Source organism: Panulirus ornatus, chromosome 12 (genome assembly GCF_036320965.1).
Source record: "Panulirus ornatus isolate Po-2019 chromosome 12, ASM3632096v1, whole genome shotgun sequence".
NCBI lineage: Eukaryota > Metazoa > Arthropoda > Malacostraca > Decapoda > Palinuridae > Panulirus > Panulirus ornatus.
In genome coordinates this window covers 3,150,501-3,158,624 of record NC_092235.1, presented here as the reverse complement: position 1 = coordinate 3,158,624, position 8,124 = coordinate 3,150,501, and the positions used below count along the sequence as shown (strand labels likewise).

At 35.8% G+C, this 8,124-nt stretch overlaps 1 non-coding gene across 1 annotated transcript; it reads right to left on the bottom strand.

The window, feature by feature from the left end:
• Nucleotides 1-1,188: 1,188 nt before the first annotated feature.
• TRNAT-AGU (transfer RNA threonine (anticodon AGU)) lies at nt 1,189-1,260 on the bottom strand. The gene has a single exon. It is a non-coding gene; the product is annotated as a tRNA-Thr (tRNA).
• Between the last annotated feature and the right edge of the window lie 6,864 nt (nt 1,261-8,124).

Sequence of the window (8,124 nt, the reverse complement as noted above, 5' to 3'; positions counted from 1 at the left end):
TAGTAACTACCTGCAGCCTTGTTATCCTACAACATAGTAACTATCTGCAGCCTTGTTATCCCACAACATAGTAACTACCTGCAGCCTTGTTATCCCACAACATAGTAACTACCTGCAGCCTTGTTATCCCACAACATAGTAACTACCTGCAGCCTTGTTATCCCACAACATAGTAACTACCTGCAGCCTTGTTATCCCACAACATAGTAACTATCTGCAGCCTTGTTATCCTACAACATAGTAACTATCTGCAGCCTTGTTATCCTACAACATAGTAACTATCTGCAGCCTTGTTATTCTACAACATAGTAACTATCTGCAGCCTTGTTATCCCACAACATAGTAACTACCTGCAGCCTTGTTAGGTTTCTACTGTATATATGTCACACAGTCGTAACTAGTTTAACATATTGACATGATTCAGCAACACCTACACAAACATTAATGATCAATAAAACCTCCATCATGATGTGGTATGTTTGACATACACACTTCACTATCACTTATACCGTCACAGTGGACGAGTCTGAAGGATTAATTATCGTGCCCTGGCAACCTACCGGACGCACCGGCAGGTTGCCAGGGCACGATAATTAAACCTTCAGACTCGTCCAGCAGCACGACTATAGAAGGGTTAATGATGTGTGGCGACTGTATGATGGGCTTTATGTTTCACACACGAGGCACAACATGTGGTGGTCAGCCACGAGCAGGAGTGGATGTGTCACTGCTGGATGATTGTTGGCCTGGATGATGAAGGTCACCACAAGCAGGAGTGGATGTGTCACTGCTGGATGATTGTTGGCCTGGATGATGAAGGTCAGCCACGAGCAGGAGTGGACGTGTCACTGCTGGATGATTGTTGGCCTGGATGATGAAGGTCAGCCACGAGCAGGAGTGGACGTGTCACTGCTGGATGATTGTTGGCCTGGATGATGAAGGTCAGCCACGAGCAGGAGTGGATGTGTCACTGCTGGATGATTGTTGGCCTGGATGATGATGGTCAGCCACGAGCAGGAGTGGATGTGTCACTGCTGGATGATTGTTGGCCTGGATGATGAAGGTCACCACCAGCAGGAGTGGACGTGTCACTGCTGGATGATTGTTGGCCTGGATGATGAAGGTCAGTGGTGTCGGATGACGGTTTACCACAGTCATATATGTTCCGATCCTGAATACTGAAAACAAAGGCTCCGCCGGGAATCGAACCCGGATTAGCTGTTTACTAGATAGATGTGCTAACCACTACACCACGGAGCCACTTGTCAGTGGCGGAAAAATTTCTTATTTATTAACAAACGTGACTGAGGACTTAAAGAATCTGGTACAAAAATAATGGTTATTGTGATAAATGATTTGTTTATGATACATATGTATTGTGTTGCATTATAATGGTTGTTCAGAACCAAGATCCTTAAACCTGAATCCTAAAAGATTAAAGAATAAAAAAGTTGTGAAAAACATAAACATATATATAAACAAACCACAGAATATATTTTCCTTGGGATATCTAAAAGAAAATGCAATACAAGGAGCTAGTTTAAGGCAGGAGTATTTCATCGTTGAACAAAACATTTACATCTACGTCCCTTATCTTTCGTCATCATTTCTTATGTTTACTATCAAGAATGTCTTTTATCTAACATAAAAATTCTGTATAGGTATTTGATTAATGTTCTCCAACGACGCGTTGTATAACTCTTCGTTAGTGAAGTTCATTTCGTGTAATGGATCATGCATTACAAAGTTGTGTCTATCCACACAAGTGTTACACGTCCCAGGTAAAGATATATTCTAGAGATAGTGTATATCTAACATATATATCTCTTTTATAGATATTTATATAAAGTTTTCCTGAGGGACAATACCCAAGACTTTCGTATTAAAGTTGATCAGTTGTAAGTGATTAAGCATTACAAAGGTGTGTCCATTACCACAGGTGCTACTGATCCCGGGTAAAGGTATTTCACCATCTTTGTATCTTTAACCTTTCTAGTTATAGATGTTTCATCCCTGATTCCATCCTCACAATGGATGTATGTGGTTTGTGTTGTCTTAACATATCATTAGTCAGTTGAAGTGGAGAACATGCTTCTGAGCCTAGCCACTCTACTCTGTCTTCCACATGCTATTCAAGAGGTGTTACCGGATTCCGCCTATAAGTGTTTATGCCGGGAGTAACAAGTTACCTACGGATGGCTTCTCTTTTACTACTTTTGATGATTTGAAGAATTTGTGCAACATATTTGGTTTTATGATATTAATAAGATTGTTAGATTCGCATATATTCTTTGTCATTTGATGAACTTTAGCTTGTTAGATTTGACTGTGTCTTGTTGCTATTCAGAAACATGTTCTCAAAAAAAATACTTGATTTCAATTCATAAAGAATATTTTTAAGGAAAACGTCGATGATTTTTCATAAGCATTCATCGCCTCAAAAAAGCAAGTCTATTTTTCACAGTATACTTAATGGATCTTTCTAGAGTGTTGAAGAATATAAACTCATAACTTGTTTAAGACCTTCTAAACCTTGTGCTGATAATAACTACATTACTTTTCTGTAAGCAATATCGTTCTAATGCGTAAAACCCGGATAAAAAGCTTGTAATATAAGATTTGATGGTATTATGTTTAGGTTGTTGAAGATATTACCGATTTCTACATGTAAAACATTTATGTTATCTGCAAAATAGAAATCTTTATGTTAGATATGTTTATTTTACCGGTTTTATGTTACATACATTTCTGTACCTTGTGCTCCAGAAAAGTTATGGGATTTAATTCATTATCGTATAAAATAATTTGCTTAACATCAATGTCCCACGTACTTTCTATAGAAATCCGGTAGCAATATATTTTTTGCATCTGGATTCTATGGCAATGAATAATAGGTTCTCAGACTCATTAAAGGTGTAATTCTTGTTACCGTAATGTTATCGTAATGCTGTCTAAGGTTCACTCTTGGGTTTACATTGCTGAACAACGTCAGTGTACAATGGCCAGTGATATTCACCGTAGACATATGTTTACACTGTGTACACATAGCAGGCAAACTACAGTATCATCTTAAGATGTGGAAATAAAACTATCAAGGCAGGACAAGGATTTAGGTGTCATCATTAGTAGAGATGTAAAGCCAAGACAACAGTGTATTAATGTACGTAATAAGACTAACAGACAACTTGGTGTCATGTGTTAGTAGCAAGAATGAACAGGTAATATTACAGCTATAGTTAGTCACACACCACTTACATTATGACCTACAATATTGATCACTGTATTACAGTATGCATATCATTTCCTTGATACCAGGCATTAGAATCCTTCCAAATGAACACATTAAGATCATGAGAGTTTCTTTCTCTCACAGGTGGCAGGCAGGGTTAGTTATGTAAGAGGTATGTTTACTGATGTAATCTGTAACTTTACCTGGAATATCATCAACTTCTCAGACCGTTACTGTAATACGTATAAACTTAGGTCAGTACAGTGTATTGCCAAAGAACAACACCGTTAGTCATGAGGAGTACAACTATATCTCATCATCTGAAATCTAATTACTACCAATTATTGTATCGGATGGGCAATGCCTGGAAGACGACAGCGATGTGCTTTATGAATATATTTTCACAGAAACTCCATAGTAGAAATAATTTTGTAACTATAGCATTGGAATGATTCAAAAAAAAGAAAGTCACATGAAACATAAAACGGCCTTAGAAAAGGAGAGTTGCAAGTGTAGCAGCAGCAGGTGTTGGTCAAGATGTTATAACGGGCAGGTCATGATGCGGCCCATCATCTACAAGTGGTACACACACCATCCCTAGACCACACTTACACTACACTTGACCCAGCCTTGTGGCACCCGCGCCAGCCAGGTACTCACTGGCAGTCAACATTATATCCTGACAACAAACTTGGACCTACAACTAAACACAACTTATAAATAATAACCCAGCTGGCTAGATTGACAACCATCATGGCGGTCCGCCAGTCATCTGTATATCTCAATCTTTCCTTCATTTATTCTCCAACTTTTTCATGTCATATCCCAACTCCTCTGTTCATCAACATCTTTACGTCATCTCTACACAGTAAGAGTGTATGTGGCACTCAATCTCTCTTGGTATTTCTTCACACAAGTCTCTTTTCCAAGTTCACTTCCTCTCGCCATTCTCTTCTTTTTCGAAAACCTCTTCAGATCTTCACTGTTGTCTCCACTGTCGCCTCCAGCAGCCCCTTTCAGCACATTTACATCCAAAAGTCTTTCTTTTACACGTCTTTCAATTAACATGTAATCCAGTCATGCCCACTGGCCATCTCTCCTACTCACATACGTATATTTATGTATATCACATTCTACAAACCAGGTATTCCCAATCACCAGTCCTTTACACACACACAACACAAGTTGTTCACCATTTCCATGCGTCTCAGTTATACCCTCCACTGCCACATTACTTACCTTCACATTTAAATCACCATCACTAATACCTGGTCTCTTGCATCATAACTGCTGACACACTCACTCACTTGTTCCCAAAATACCTGCCTCTGTTCTTGACTCTAACTCGTTACCTCGCTAAGTGCCATTTGACCTGACCTAATGGGGCAGGACAAGGGTCATCATCTTCAGTACTCACTGGACACCACTGGTTCTTGGCCTCAGCCACTACACTCTCCACTTCAATACTATCTCACTAAACTCTTAAAATCACTAATCTTTGACCCAACGCTTTCAGATAATGTCAAAATCCTAATTTATCGTCAAGATCTTCACTATAACGTTGGATGAACGTACTGAATGTTGGAGACTCGAACCCATGACCTTGATCTTTGAGACTCAGGCTCGGTGATAATGCACACCATACCTGCCAGTGAATTGCAATACTTAGTCACCTAAATCTTAAGACCACACATGTACATACCGAACTCTAGATATAAAAAATTGTCAACGGAAGATATTTCATATATCTGGTTTTAAAACTGAGAAGAGCAGGAAATAAGATTTAATCATTATCATTATCGGACGATTATAATGCCCAGCAACACAAGTTAGGTACACAATATATTTCCTACTAACCTACATGTGAAATGACAATCCATACCATATCTAACTTCCCACTTGATAACCAGCATACCGTATCCTTCAGTACCAGATATCATATTATACTTAATGATTATAGTAATCATAATGATCATAATAATGATATTAATGATAATGATAATGATAATGATAATGATAGTGATAATGGTAATAATAATGATAATGATGATGATAATGATAATGTTACATAATAGTAATGATGATGCTAATAATGATGATGATGATAATAATAATAATAATAATAATAATAATAATAATAATAATAATAATAATAATAATAATAATAGTAATAATAATGATAATAATAATAATAATAATAATAATGATAATAATAATAATTATAATAATAATAATAATAATAATAATAATAATAATAACAATAATGATAATAATAATGATAATAATGATAATAATAACAATGATAATTATGATAATCATAATAATGATAATAATGACAATAATGATAGTAATAATGATAATAATGAAAATAATGATAATAACAATAATGATAATAATGATGATAATAATAATGATAATAGTAATAATGATAATATGATTATATCAAATGATACTGCACTATAATGATGATAATGATTATAAAATTGTTGATGATAATAATAGTAATAATAATGATGTAATTATGATAAATAGTACTGTACTATAATGATAATAACAATAATGATAATAATAATGATAATAATAATGATAATAGTAATAATAATGATGTAATTATGATAAATAGTACTGTACTATAATGATAATAACAATAATGATAATAATAATGATAATAATAATGATAATAGTAATAATAATGATGTAATTATGATAAATAGTACTGTACTATAATGATAATAACAATAATGATAATAATAATGATAATAGTAATAATAATGATGTAATTATGATAAATAGTACTGTACTATAATGATAATAGCAATAATGATAATAATAATGATAATAATAATGATGATAGTAATAATAATGATGTAATTATGATAAATAGTACTGTACTATAATGATGATAACGGTAAAACATTCAATACAGTTGCCTATTCCTAATATAACAAGACAATATGGTCTAAATATACCACATACCGGTGTTACACTGAGTTAAAAGAATTAAACTCCATGAACCATGATTTTGTCTTGATCTGTCCTTGTAACAGTATTTTGAACCTACACTCATCTTGGTGTATATTGTTTAGTTTTCGTAACCATTACATGAATATAAGTCAACATGTTTTCAGGTAAAAATAAGTTTTTCCAATTTTATGTTTTTCATTTTCCATTGGATGGAAAGATCCCAGGGATTAGTGTATATCTTGTGTCCCAACCAACCTTGCTCTGTTGGTTCCTGCTGTCTCTGGGTTAGTCATGTTTTATGGAAAAAAGAAAGATAAATGTTTATCAGGAGCGGGACTCGAACCCACGCCCGGAAGACCAGACAATGATTTGAAAGCAGCGCCTTAAACCACCCGGCCATCCTGCCAGGAGAAAATAAATTTGGAAGTTCTCTCTAACTTACTAAACTGAACATATTCCAGGAGCAAATGTATAGTATATACTTATAAGGTTAAGAGACGGGACAACACGAGTGTATAACTCTCTCCCATAATGCACACACACACACACACACACACACACACACACACACACCGCCCACTGACCTGACCACCGGCCGGTGGGTGGCTGTGGCCAACATGAACCCAGGGGCTACACACACACACACACACACACAGACACACACACACACACACACAGAGCGGCGCCAGGCTGGAGGCGGGGCATCGTGACGTCACAGGCAAGTCCCTCCCCCCGCCAGATCCAAACATGTGTTGTGTCTGGTGATGGCGGTTCAAGATTTCCCACATTTATATTGATCTTTACATTATCATCCACTCCCAAAGTCACCTGGCATTCTTGTGTTTCAACAACAGACGTGATATATGCAACACCAGGCAAACATTGTACCATTATCTGATAGGTTAATTGGTGCACAATCAAGAACCAGTGAATTTCATCGCCGCCATAAGTAAGTAAGGAAGGTGACTTTAATGATGATAAATACGACCTGGTATGGCTGTGTCTACACACTACCGCCATCTGGTCAACCTGGTACGTACGAACCTTAACCTTAAAGTGGCCCATGTAAACGCGAACTTAAAATCTATCCATTTAACTCTGTCATTCATTATGTAGCATTTAAACACCATCTTTTAAACGTAAACCTTCCACTTGCATTATATTAACAAGTAATCTAAGATACGTCATACAAACACAAGGTTTAAACCTGAAACTCGAACTTTTAAGTCCGTCAATTTAACACCTACTTTAGAATTAGCAAAAAAATGCGAATTTTTAACTCCGCCAAAAAACAGCTTGTGTATGTAATGCTTCATTTAATTGAACATTTCTAAAGTCAGTTAAATTAATGGTATCCTTTGATGTTTATCATTAAAACATAAACCTATGAACTCTGTCTCTAGAACTAAGCACAAACTTTTACGTTCCATCATAGGAAAGGAAACTTGCAAAATCTATCAAAATTCGTCACATAACGCGAACTTTTCAACCCTTCCATTTACCTGGGCCACTCTTCCCTGGCTGCCATTCATATTTTGTCCTTTTAAACTGTGACTTTATTACACTTTCATTCATTCATCATGACTTTATTACACTTTCATTCATTCATCATGACTTTATTACACTTTCATTCATTCATCATGACTTTATTACACTTTCATTCATTCATCATGACTTTATTACACTTTCATTCATTCATCATGACTTTATTACACTTTCATTCATTCGTCATTTGGATCGTCTCACTGATATTCCATTCATAAACTTCATTCTTGCAGCTTATTTTTGACCGCCATGTTGCTTCCTCAAGGTTTATAATTCTTTGTGTATTTAATAATAGAAGATTCAATGATATTTCTCGTGGTACTGGAATTAGAGTTAATAATGCCATCTCAGTTATTAACTCTAACTCAAGTACCACGAGAAATATC